Genomic DNA, 12,087 nt, shown 5'->3' on the forward strand with positions numbered 1-12,087 from the left:
CACATCATTATTCCATTCACAAATTGTATTTATTCAAGTAACTCAGTGACATTGTGATTATTTCAGTCCTGTGAATATGCAACATCCACACATTAATAATGATTAGTGATGAAGTAGTCACAGGAGTTCCATATGTGTCGTCCGCGTCAAATAAGAGAACATGCACAGCTGCACAAACTCACAAATATGAGTGGAAGGCGGTGTTTATTTATAAAAAAATGTACAAGTGCAACAAGACTCAGGAACTGAAAACAAGAAGATACATTTAATTAGGAAGTTATCAGAATAAATTAATTCAAAATAATAGGTTGAAGTGATCTAACAATCTGGATTTGTCTAAGTCATTTTAACATAGAATTCAAAAAGCTTGAACATGTTCAAAAAGAACAATGTTACTATATTAAATTAAGCTAAGTTTAAGTATAATGGTTTAAGTTAAGTAAAACACAAACTCTGAAAACCAGCTGAAGCACCTTCCTCCACCTACGACCTCCACCATCCACCCACGGACAAAATATCCACCTTGAGCTGCTGCCTGTGAAACGACTAACTCCTCTCCACCGGCAAACTGCAGGTGCTGGCAGACAGCTGCCATCTTAATTTCCACCTACAGACTCTACCAACAACCATCACCGCTGCCTCCATCTGCAGATCCTTGCAGACACCTTCCACCTGAACCTCTACCTGCAGCCATCAACCTCGGCCTCCACCTGAAGTCGCTGCCAGATGACTCTGGCTCCACCTGAAGCCTCCTCCATCTACCTGCACCGCTCAGATAAGAGACACAAACATAGTGTCATAATAACATGTCTGAGCTGATGAAGTAATGCTGCATTCTGTTTACACCATCTCTTTCTTCTGACAGTTCTTTCCACGCGTTGACCGACTGTGATGCTGAACTTCATGGACCAGAGAGAGCTCTTCTTCCTCCCACTAGTCTCCACTCAAGGTAGAGTTGATCAGCCGGATGTTCAGCCGTGTGAGATATTTGGTAGTGTCAGTGTGTAGCCGTGCTTCTTCAGTTCCTCTGATTGTTTTAATGGAGGGTTGGTGATACGCGTTATTTCAATACAACACGTGTTCTTTGTGGTTTCCACCAGACCCTGTTGGACTTCACATCCAGATCTACCAGGAGCTGATCCAGAGCCGACGAGGAGGATCCCTTCTACCAGAGCTCCTCCACATCCTGCATATTCACCACCGACTCCTGCTGCTCCTCTCCCAGCCTGAGAGCGCCCCTCCCTGTTCAGTTCCCCACGGCCAGATGAGTGGAAGACTGAAGGATGTAGAGACGCTCCACCAGAGACGTTAGAGCCTCACGTTTCCAGCCGTGCTCACTAAATAAAGACGGCCAGTTAGGTCGCTCTGTTACTGTGTACGTGTGAACCTTTTCACTGTTGCTCATTAAAGTCCATCATTCTCTGCAGTCAACAGATCAGTCGTTTGTGTCCACAAGAGTTCACATAAAAGAGACACCTTCATATTAGAGTTCATATTAGAGATCATAGTCAGTTTCTTTTTAACTTCAGTTTGCCAGCAGATATATTTACTTACTTTTTACTTTCTGATAAATGAGTTGATACAAATTATGTATTTCGTTAAAAATGCTTGTTTCCCAATGTAAATGAATAAATCATCAAGTCTGCACTGAGAAATGTTAGTTTTCTTTAATAAACACTCTTGAGTTTCTCAATTTCGCATAAGCATCAATAAATCCAGAATAATATTTACTAATTTATTAATAAAGATTTACACATTATATGAAGGTCATGTCTATAATGCTTTATAAGCACAATCTTAACATTATATTGTATCTATAAAGCTTCATAACAAGGAATCCTATAGGATAATCTCATCACATGTATCACCTGCATTAACTGGACACCTGTGAGACCAAATCTGAAGAAACTAGAACGTCTTGAAGATGTTTTTCTTTCTGGCTGGTTTCAGTAAAGATTCTGGATCTTTCTCTGATCTTGTTGGAAGAACAATCAGTCTATTGAGAAGGAAACTTGTCTGTTTGGATCTCTTTTTTTTAAGATCCACTGATTTTATATCAAAGTCTCTCTCAATTCTTCACAATCGAGTTGTTTTAAAGGAAGACTTTCTTTCAGTGGTCTTGGATTAAAACTGCTTTCAGTCATCAGAGTGTTCCTGTCAGTGGGTTTAGTGGAAATACGTGTTCTTTGAAGCTTTTCTGAACTCAAGACAAATATCATCAACATATCAGCGCCAAACTGTAAAGTAATGACCACAGTGGTTATTGTGTCAAATACAATCCATTTTAAAATAGGACTCATCAACCAAAAAAGTCAATCTTGGTGAAACAATCATCTCTTGAACGTCAATGGACAGAAAGTATGTGAAAGATGAATCCTTCATCATCAATGAGTTGCTGCTCTTCAGCAGCATGTCAGTGTGTCTTGTGTAGGAGGGCAAAGCGTTCACCAGCTTCTTCATGTGTGAGTCCACAAACATGTGAGACTGGAGATGAATCCTCAGATGTTAAGTTCAACTGTTACTAGTTAGTTTGGAGACAACTTGTTGTATTTTTTTATTTCAACCACAAGATGGCGCCATGACATGTAAATCCAGTGGCGGGCCGTCAGGGCCTGCAAAGCCTTCTCTGCTGGCCTAAACAGAATCACAAAGTTATAGCTATTTTATAATTTAATATTTTTTCTTAAATACATTTAATTTGTTCTTATATGTATTATAATTTATAAAAATATTTTCTTATTATCTCATTGCACAGCTACTGTGCTCCTCAGTTGCTCTGCTTCCAGTGCAGCTTGTTTTAAGTAGAGCTTTTATCCAATCAGATTTCACCTCTGTGTCTCTAGGTAAGAAGAGAGGCCCGAGGCCTGCAGACTCACCCAGTGCAGCCATGTGCAGTTTAAATTGAATGGGGACAATATTGTTGATTGACATAGTCTTCAACCAATCAGATCTTTACTTTGAGATTCATGGACGCACCAGAGCAGTTTGCAGGCCTAGTTACGTCAGCATTACTGCAGCTCAGATTCCAGATGCCTCTCTGCCTCAAGGTGCAGAGTGTGCTGTGATTGGTCAGTGGGCGGGCATGTGACTATGTGCCCGCGAAACATAATGCTTGCTAGCAGAGCTTTGGTTGTAGCAGAAAGAGTTCAAGTGGAAATATATGAAAGACATTTTACCTAGCTTTGTTTTTTTAACATCAAATGGCGGAAGGAGGAGAAACAAATGACCCCACAGCTAGCAGCCCTGACCACCCAGGAAAAGGATTTGTAGGCAGCATAGCGTTGCACATGTTATGGCTGGGAATGTGTTTCATTTTAACTGAGCGTCGGTACTTTTGGAGAGACTCGAGTGGATCTACAACTCAACGACCACGTTCGCAGGGAAACAGCTCCACAACCGCGGCCCGCCCTTTGCCGGTCCACGGCCGAAGACGACCACCGCACCGCGCACCGCGGCGGAAGACGACGACGATTGGCGAAACAACTGGGGAGGCTCGACTGGCATCAATGAATGGAGAAGGACTTCTTACTGGAACTGATGTACTGGGATTAAACTCTTTGTCAACAAAGAAAGGAGGATAGACAGCATTTGGTAAGTGAACTTCGTTTGTTTACCTCTACTGTTCATTTGTCTATCGTGGCGTTTTTATGAATAGTATTTGAATGGCTCGTGCTCGTGTGGTGGAATGCGTGGATCCGCTGCAGGTCTGCTGGATTGATTTGTTGCTTTGTTGTCATATGAATATATGCGACTGCTCTTGTGAGTTTGTCATTGTGTTACATTGATTTGGACTGTATTGTCCGTTAATGACGCAGCGTCCCGTCATGCTCGTATTCATGTATCTGCACATTTTATTTCATTTGTCAAATGTTGCAGTGTTATGTGAATATGCGGCGTTTACACGAAACAAATAATAACCCGTAGCTGTGACGTCATAATGAGGTTATTAGAAGTGGAGAACAGCACTGAAGGCCCAGGTATAAAATCCACGGCCCGCCACTGCTATATATATACACACATGTGAACATAAACCTATAAACAATTGCAATGGAATTGAGGTGATAGAGCAAACAGAGGTAGTAGTGCAATATGACTTATTTATTGTTCATCAGAGTGACGGCCAGTGGAAAGAAGCTGTTCCTGTGTCTGGTGGTTTTGGCGTACAGAGCTCTGTAGCGCCCACCAGAGGGGAGGAGTTGGAACAGCTTGTGTCCAGGGTGTGAAGGGTCTGCAGTGATCTTTCCAGCCCGTTTCCTGACTCTGGAGGTGTACAAGTCCAGGATGGGGGGCAGGCTAGAACCGATGATCCTCTCTGCAGACCTGACAATCCGGTGTAGTCTGTTTCTGTCCTGTTTGGTGGCCGATCCAAACTACACAGTGATGGAGGAGCAGAGAACAGGCTGGATGATGGCTGAGTAGAACAGGATCAGCAGCTCCTGAGGCAGGTTGAACTTGCCTCAACTTACGCAGACTCGTCACCGTCTCTGATGAGGCCGATGACCGTTGTTGTCGTCTGCGAACTTCAGGAGTTTAACAGCGGGGTCCTCTGAGGTGCAGTCGTTATTGTTTCTAATATAAAGACATATTTAGAAAGTTTGTCATACATTTATTTGTATTGTGCTACTCTGTAAATAAACAGTATACATACAGTACATACAGTTTACATGAACATACGTATGTGACAAATGAAATACCTTAAAGTTTTTAGAATTATTATTTCTCATTCAGCCTGAACCGTCTGTCTGCTTCTTGGTTTGTGATCAGATGCAAAGAGCTGCTGACGGCTTCCTGTGTGTGTGAGGAGCTTCCCAAACCCACCAGCACAGAAGAAGCAGATGGAGACAAACTACGTCCTCTGTGCCGGTGGGGACGGGGCGCTCCTCGTCCTCTCGGCTGGTGGGTGGAGCAGGTGGTGGAGGGGCAGGGAACTGTACTCACTGGGTCTCGGACTCACTGGGGTGCTGAGAGTGGTTCAATGGTCTGTGGTGGGTCTGGGTCTTCCTGGGATGATGGATTGGTTGATGTCCACTCTCAGCTGCCCCAGGAGTGAGGCAAAGGCACAGAGGAGTCCTGCCCTGTGAGACACAAACACAAGAGATGAATACTTTTAACTCAACTATACGACCTTTACATTGTTCAATGATGGAATCTTATTACTGATACTTCTGTAGTCTTAGTGAGGGATTACTTACTCAGCCCACTGAAGGACTGACAGACCGCCGCTCTCCATCTGGTCCTGTAGTCTTCCATCCTTCTCATCTGGTCCTGTGGTCCTTCATATCTGGTCCTGTGGTCTTCCATCCTTCTCATCTTTTTTTTTATTTATTTTTTAATTTATTTTTGCACAATTCAAACAATGAAATGTAAAATAAACAAACATAACAGAGATAAATGAATATCACAGAACAGGAAGAGGCAGAAAGCCAACTGGGCTTATTTGAAGCCTCCACCTATATAATATTAAAGTTTTACAAAATTACAAACATAAAGTATGAATAAGACATTACATTACAACGAAAGGAAGGAAGAAAGAATGAAAGATAAGATAAAAATAATGTAATTGTGTCAAGTGTGTGCGAGCATGTGTGTGGATGTGAGAGTAAGCATTGTCCTGTGTTTGTTCAGTGATGTCGGATCTGGTCCTGTGGTCCTCCATCCTTCTCATCTGGTCCTGTGGTCCTCCATCCTTCTCATCTGGTCCAGAGTGAACACATCTTCTCTGTTGTCTAGGAGATCCAGGATGTTGCTTCCTGTGTTACAGCCATCAATACCTGAGTAAAAGAGACTTGGAAACCTTTTCTTAGCGTTAGTAATTTTTACCATACCTCTGTCTGGTAGAGCCACCTTCACCTAACTATGAAAAACAGATATAGAGTGAGTAAAATGAACAATCTTTGAATAACTGTAAAGTGAAACTTTGAGACAACGTGTGTTGATGTTGTTATTAAATGTTGACTTACCTTTGTCTGCTAAAGACATCTAGACTTTATAAAGAAAAATACACGACAGAATAACAACCATTCACTGTTAACTTACCTCTGGTTTCTGCATCTAGCATCAACCATTATTCAAACAAAAATCAACAAAGAAACAATATTTAAAAGCTCTGCTGCAGGATGCTACCTATCGCCAACCCCGCCAGACGCGAGGGAAGGCTGTCTGGTGCTTTATCAGTCCTACCAGACCATCTGTAGTAATCTCCCCGGCTATAATTTGTGGAGGGACCGAGGCCTGAAGTGGAGGGAGCTGACTCCCCGTAGTCCTCTTCTCTGGTCCTCTTCGTGGGTGGCGCTGACTCCCCGTAGTCCTCTTCCCCGTGGTTGTCATCAAAGTTCCTCTTCCTCTTCACACTCACCTGCTCCGTGACTTCCTCCTCTTCCTTCCCTTCCACTTCTTGTGGAGAACATGTGGAACATGTAGCTGTACCCGGAATCGTCGCTCTCCAAGTCGAAGTCTTCCTCATCAGAAGAGATGTAGATGGGGATATTACCTTGGTCATCGTCGAGGATCCTGATGACTTCAGGGAGGCCGTCTTGTGCAAGACGTTCAACAACATAGTCGACACCAGCTGAGAGGGAAACGTTTAAACTTTCAGGATTTCTCATAACATGAAATATTTCTGGATTACATGAAGCAATAATCAAAGTTCAAATTAGAAAAGACGACAGCAGAGCCATAAAGTAACTAGGACTGCACCACACACTCGCATAAAGTCCCAACACGCAAGAGAGTTCACCTTTAAACATTTATACCAAACATAGTGCAGCTCTGCCTCTGTTAGTTTGAACAGAGAACACATAACAAAACAACAACTACATTAATAATGATAAAAGCAATACATATTATTATTGTCGTTATAGATATTATCCTTATTACTGTTATTATTATATGTCCGAAACAACAGAGTAGGGTGAGAGGAGCAGCTGGTCACGGGCTTTTCCCACGTTTCTGATCTGGATTCAGATTCCAGCTGCTAAACAGTCAGTCAGCGGGACAATTAACCGACTGTAGTCGTGAGCTCTGGACAAAGATGTTCATTTTGCATTTGTGTGGACGAAACGGTAAATGGCTTGCAATAAACAGCGTGAACGTATTTGTTGAACTACGTGCGTCACGACGCACAGTGAAACGTGTCTATATTAATCCAACATGACTAACCTCTTTAGTTTATAACTCATTATTCTCCAGGTTTATGAGTTGCATATCACAGCGCGTGGAGGAGATGCAGCACGCGCACATGCAGCCCCATACAGTTACTTAACAGATCGCTCTCTTGTCCCTCGAAAACCAAATACAACAACAACGAGCAAAGCGCATCGCAATGTTAAATTTTAAAGAAATGGTTGATGTAATATGATGAAGTAAAAGGAGCAGATGTTTGTTCAATAACTCAAGTTTCAACAGTCAAACCCACTCAGGGTCGCATCGCGGCCTGGTTTGATGACGTAGCTACGCCCTGACGTTCGCCTCTAATCGTTCCATATGGTTACCATGGTGCACAACTTAAGCATGCATTTAGCCTTTTATGAAAATGTTCTGTTTTCAGAAATATACATTTTAATGTTAACATAGGAAGATTTGATGCCTTCAAACCAAAATAACTGTGTTTATTAAACCGCTACACTATTGTGAACACGTTCCACAGAAGTCCCGCCACATTTAAGACATTCTGTCACTGAAATAATCAGTTTACACGAGTGTCTGTTTTCAACAGGCCTGATAATATAGTGTCAACACCTTTAAACACAAAATGTTTCACTGATTTCTAAACTGAGAATGCTTTAAATGGTTTGAAGGGGATGAATCAAAAGAAAAATGCTAAATTAAATGTAAACGTTGTCTTACCTCTACGGTTAGGGTCCACAGGTCTAAATCGCCTCAGCAGGTCCAGTTCCCTCTGCAGCTCCTCCTCCTCCTCCAGCCAACGAATGAAGTCCGTCCTCAGATGCCTCATGTTGCCCACGATGATCCAGTAGTTTAGTTCTCCAACAAGTTTCGTAAAAAGTAGCTGTTCTCAAGAAGTTAAAAACTCAAAGAGTTGGCTCTCCACAGTTTGGATTCACAAGAGTGTTCAGCTCAAGAGTTGTTCCGCTCGTGTTGAAGTCCAAGTGCAGAGTGAGCGATCAGAAAGTTCTGAGGCCTTAAGTAACCTCGGTTGTTTCCCTGGCATTCAGCGACGCGAGCGTGTGAGTGCGTGCGTGCGTGTTATTGGCCAAGACAGAAAGAGAGAAATATTAATTATTTTTTCCATGTCGAAGTAAATTGTGAAATGTTATGATCTGCAATGGAGCTCAGAATTAAACTAGCTCTGGCCTGAGCGTGATGCTAACATCGATCCCGTCTCTGTATTAATCCACAGTGAGATCAGTTGGCTACACAGTGCTTCCTAGCCTGTGTAACCTTTGCTGCCGGTCCAGATTTCCCCTAGGTCTGGTGCCGGTAACAAAAACAATCTCCTGTATATGTTTTTCCATTTCTACATGACAAAACACAGCAAAATAATCAAAGTTTACACTACTATCATTTCATTAACAAGTTACATTACCATGCGTAAGAGCCACTTTGTTGTTTTGTTTTTGTACAACCTTCCACCACATGTGCCGGTGTGAATCAGGGCACAGGTATTATAATCAGTGGGGTCACACAGGTGGTTGCTATTACAGTTTTTGACCGTGCACATTTAATGTTAACGAATGCTAACAAACATTCACAACACGATAACCACAGCGCTGCACTGCCACCTACTGGGCAAAGATATAAATACACTTCTATGGGAAGTTTTATTATGATTAGCAAATCACAGAAATTTGTTCAAATATCATGAATCAAATATTCATCAAATAACAAAAATGTGACCATACATTGTGTGTGCGTCACATAGATCAGCACTTTGTGTTTAGAAGTCTTTGCATGAAGAGGTTCTCCATATGAAACTGTTGTGATAACTGAGACAAAAGCAATAATGTAATAAAAAAAACAAATATGCATACATAATATACAACACTTATTTATATATAGATGTGGCTGTGAAATCAAAATGGACATGAAGGATTCTATCGTTGGTCACATCTCAGCGCTTCATGAACGATCAACATTTAAACACACACAAGGCCTCAAACGGTCAAGAACAGTCAACCAGCTCCAAGCTAACACATTGGTATTGGATGTTTAAATATAGCCAATTAAAAGTAGGCTCTCAACTATAAAGTACTTGAACTTTTACATTTTTTTATGTAATAGAAGTAATACAGTATAGAAATACTATATATTGGGTTATATATCAGGAGGGTCCTGCTTTGTTTGACCTTGAGGTTCTGTCTTGAGGAGGTTTTAACTCCTTCACTCTTCCAGTTTTTATGATCACATGCTGCATATTCCTGAATTTCATGTTTTTAATCAGGCTACCAGCAAATGTGGAGCCAGCTAATGTTAAAGCACAGAAAACCCATCCACACTGTAAGAGTGTGAGGATCAGGGGCCAATAGGGGAGCAGCTCATTGTAGCCCTGGGGCCTCCTGCTAACTTAATGTGGCCTCCATGAACTCTTTCAAGGGTTGAATGGACCGATAGGCTCATTATGTTTGTGACAATAAATGTTATTATTCACTTTATCTAATGCCAGAAGTTTCCTTGACTGTACTAGTGAAGCCTCATTCTAACATGAGTGTGTGTCGTTGCAGTGTGATGTTCCCGTCCACCTCCAGAAAACCAGAGAGGAAGGGGATTCTCGGCACACAGACATGGTCCATGCTGCAGGGACGACCAGGTAACACATTTAGATCCTCATATTCAAATAGTTCAGTGTAAACCCTCCAGAGAGTATTTGACAGGTTTTATTCTAGCATCCTCCCATGTGCTGTTCACCAGGCGCACCAACAACTCAACCATCAAGTTGTGGACGATATGCTGAGGCGTATCGTTTCAAAAATCTATCTGATGATTATCACATTTTCCAATCACTATACCTTTTCACTCAATTTATTCCATGTATCAACTTTTTAATCTCATGTCTCGTTATGATTGAATCTCTGTGTCTCCCTCTCCTCAGGTTCAAGAACGGCGTCTTCATCTGCACAGCTTAAACCTGGGACGTCTCATCAAACAGAAGCTCTGGGAGAGACTGGACCGTCCCACATTTACAGAGACAGTAGAGGAAGACGGACAGGTGCACGTTGTCACAGCCCGGCTTAGAGACTGGAACAAAACAGGGAGACAATGAGCTGGCGGCCAAAAATTGTAGTTTATTTGTCGCGCCAAAAAACACGTAACCCAATGTTAATAGCACTTTCACAAAGACAGCAACAACTGTGGTGAGCCCGTCAACAAAGGTCTTCCTTCCAGCGAGAGCGGCTGCCAACTAGAGAGGGTATTTAAGGATGAGCCACACCGGCACAGGTGAGGCTCATCCTGCTGACGATGCTCCAATCAGCACCTGTAACAGATGAAACACAACCGGCACCTCGTGTACGATAGGAGGGTCGTCACAACGTGGACGTCTCATACGGGGTCGTCATCCTCCGCATTATTTTGTGGACATTTCGAGAGAACTAAGAGTTAAGACAAAATAATGATCAAATAAGATCATAACTGTAAATATTACTGTAGGAAATGTTTAAGAATTGTTAAGTTAAGTTAAGACAGACAGCTGAGGTCAAGCCTCTACCTACAGCCTCTGCCAGCAAACTGCAGGTGTCGCCTCCACCTGCGGATTCTGGCTGACAGCTTAGGTTTAAACATCCACCTACAGCCTTTGCCAGTAACCTGCAGGTGCCGCCTCCACCTGTAGGCAACTGTTACTTAAATTTCGACCTACAGCCTCCTCCAGCAACCTAAAGCCATTGCCTCCAACTATGGTTCAGGTTGCATCCTTCTGCCAGAATCTGTAGCCCTGCCTCCACCTTCACATTCTGGTAGAAAGCTGCAACCAATACCTCCACCTACAGCCTCCGCCGAGACCAGCATGTTGTGAGAGACAGCTGCACCTACAACCTGTCTTCATCTCCACCTTCAGATACCAGCAGAAAGGTGCAGCTCGAACCTCCACCTCCAGCTGCCTTTATGTTTGAATGTTCTCCATCTTCTTGTTCTCAGGTTTCATGTTGCATGAAGGAAGAGCACACAGCCATCAACATGAACCTTCATCATCTGGAAAACGGGACGCTGAACTTCATAAAGAGCTCTTCCTCCTCCCACAATGCTTTGCAGTTAAGGTACCTTCATCAGTGTGATGTACATCTACTGTATCTGTGGTTTTTCAATGTCTGCATGTATTTTCAGTTCATCAGATGTTTTAATGCTTGTTAGAAATGATCATGTCTGTAGAAGTCATGAATATAAAACAGGGATGTTTTATATCTTGTGATAGAACATCTTAGAATAATATCTGAGGTGTGAACTGTTTGAAGCTCTGATTCTCTTCTGAATGTAAATATTTCTAGCGGAGGTTTTGTGCTCTATGATATAGTCATACCAGACATTTTCTCTGTGGTTTTCTCCAGGCCCTGGTGAAATCCACAGAGTTCAAGATCCACCAGGAGCTAATCAAGAACCAACGGATCAATTCCTTCTGCAAGATCTGAGCATCAGAGATGCTTCTTCCTCCTCCTCATCCTCCACATTCACCACCAACTCCTGCTCTTCTCAGAGATAAATAAAGTCAATCGATCTCTGCCGTCAGATCATTGGGGTCCACAACAATTAGCATCAAACACATTCCTTCATATTTGAGATCTCAGTGGATTTGTGGGAGTTTTAACACAATTTTATCATCAGATACTTTTCTCATTTTTATGATTTGTTTTGCAGTTTGCCAGCAGCTTTCTGTTATTATTAGTTTAAATGAGGAATGCTAAAAGTACGACCAACTCTTATTATTTAACATAGATAAAGATCACAAGTTGTTCAAACTTAGAAATATCAATGATCAGCATTTAAAGTAAAAACTTCAGTTGTAGCAACAAACCAGTCCTCAGACCTCACCAACAGTGAACATCATTCACAATATAAAACGTTCTTTTGATTCAATACAAAGTGAGAAATAATTCACTAAAGCTGAACTTAACTTCATATCACGTTTTTCTACATTAA

The sequence above is a fragment of the Pholis gunnellus genome (assembly GCF_910591455.1).
Source record: "Pholis gunnellus genome assembly, chromosome: 3".
NCBI classification, from domain to species: domain Eukaryota; kingdom Metazoa; phylum Chordata; class Actinopteri; order Perciformes; family Pholidae; genus Pholis; species Pholis gunnellus.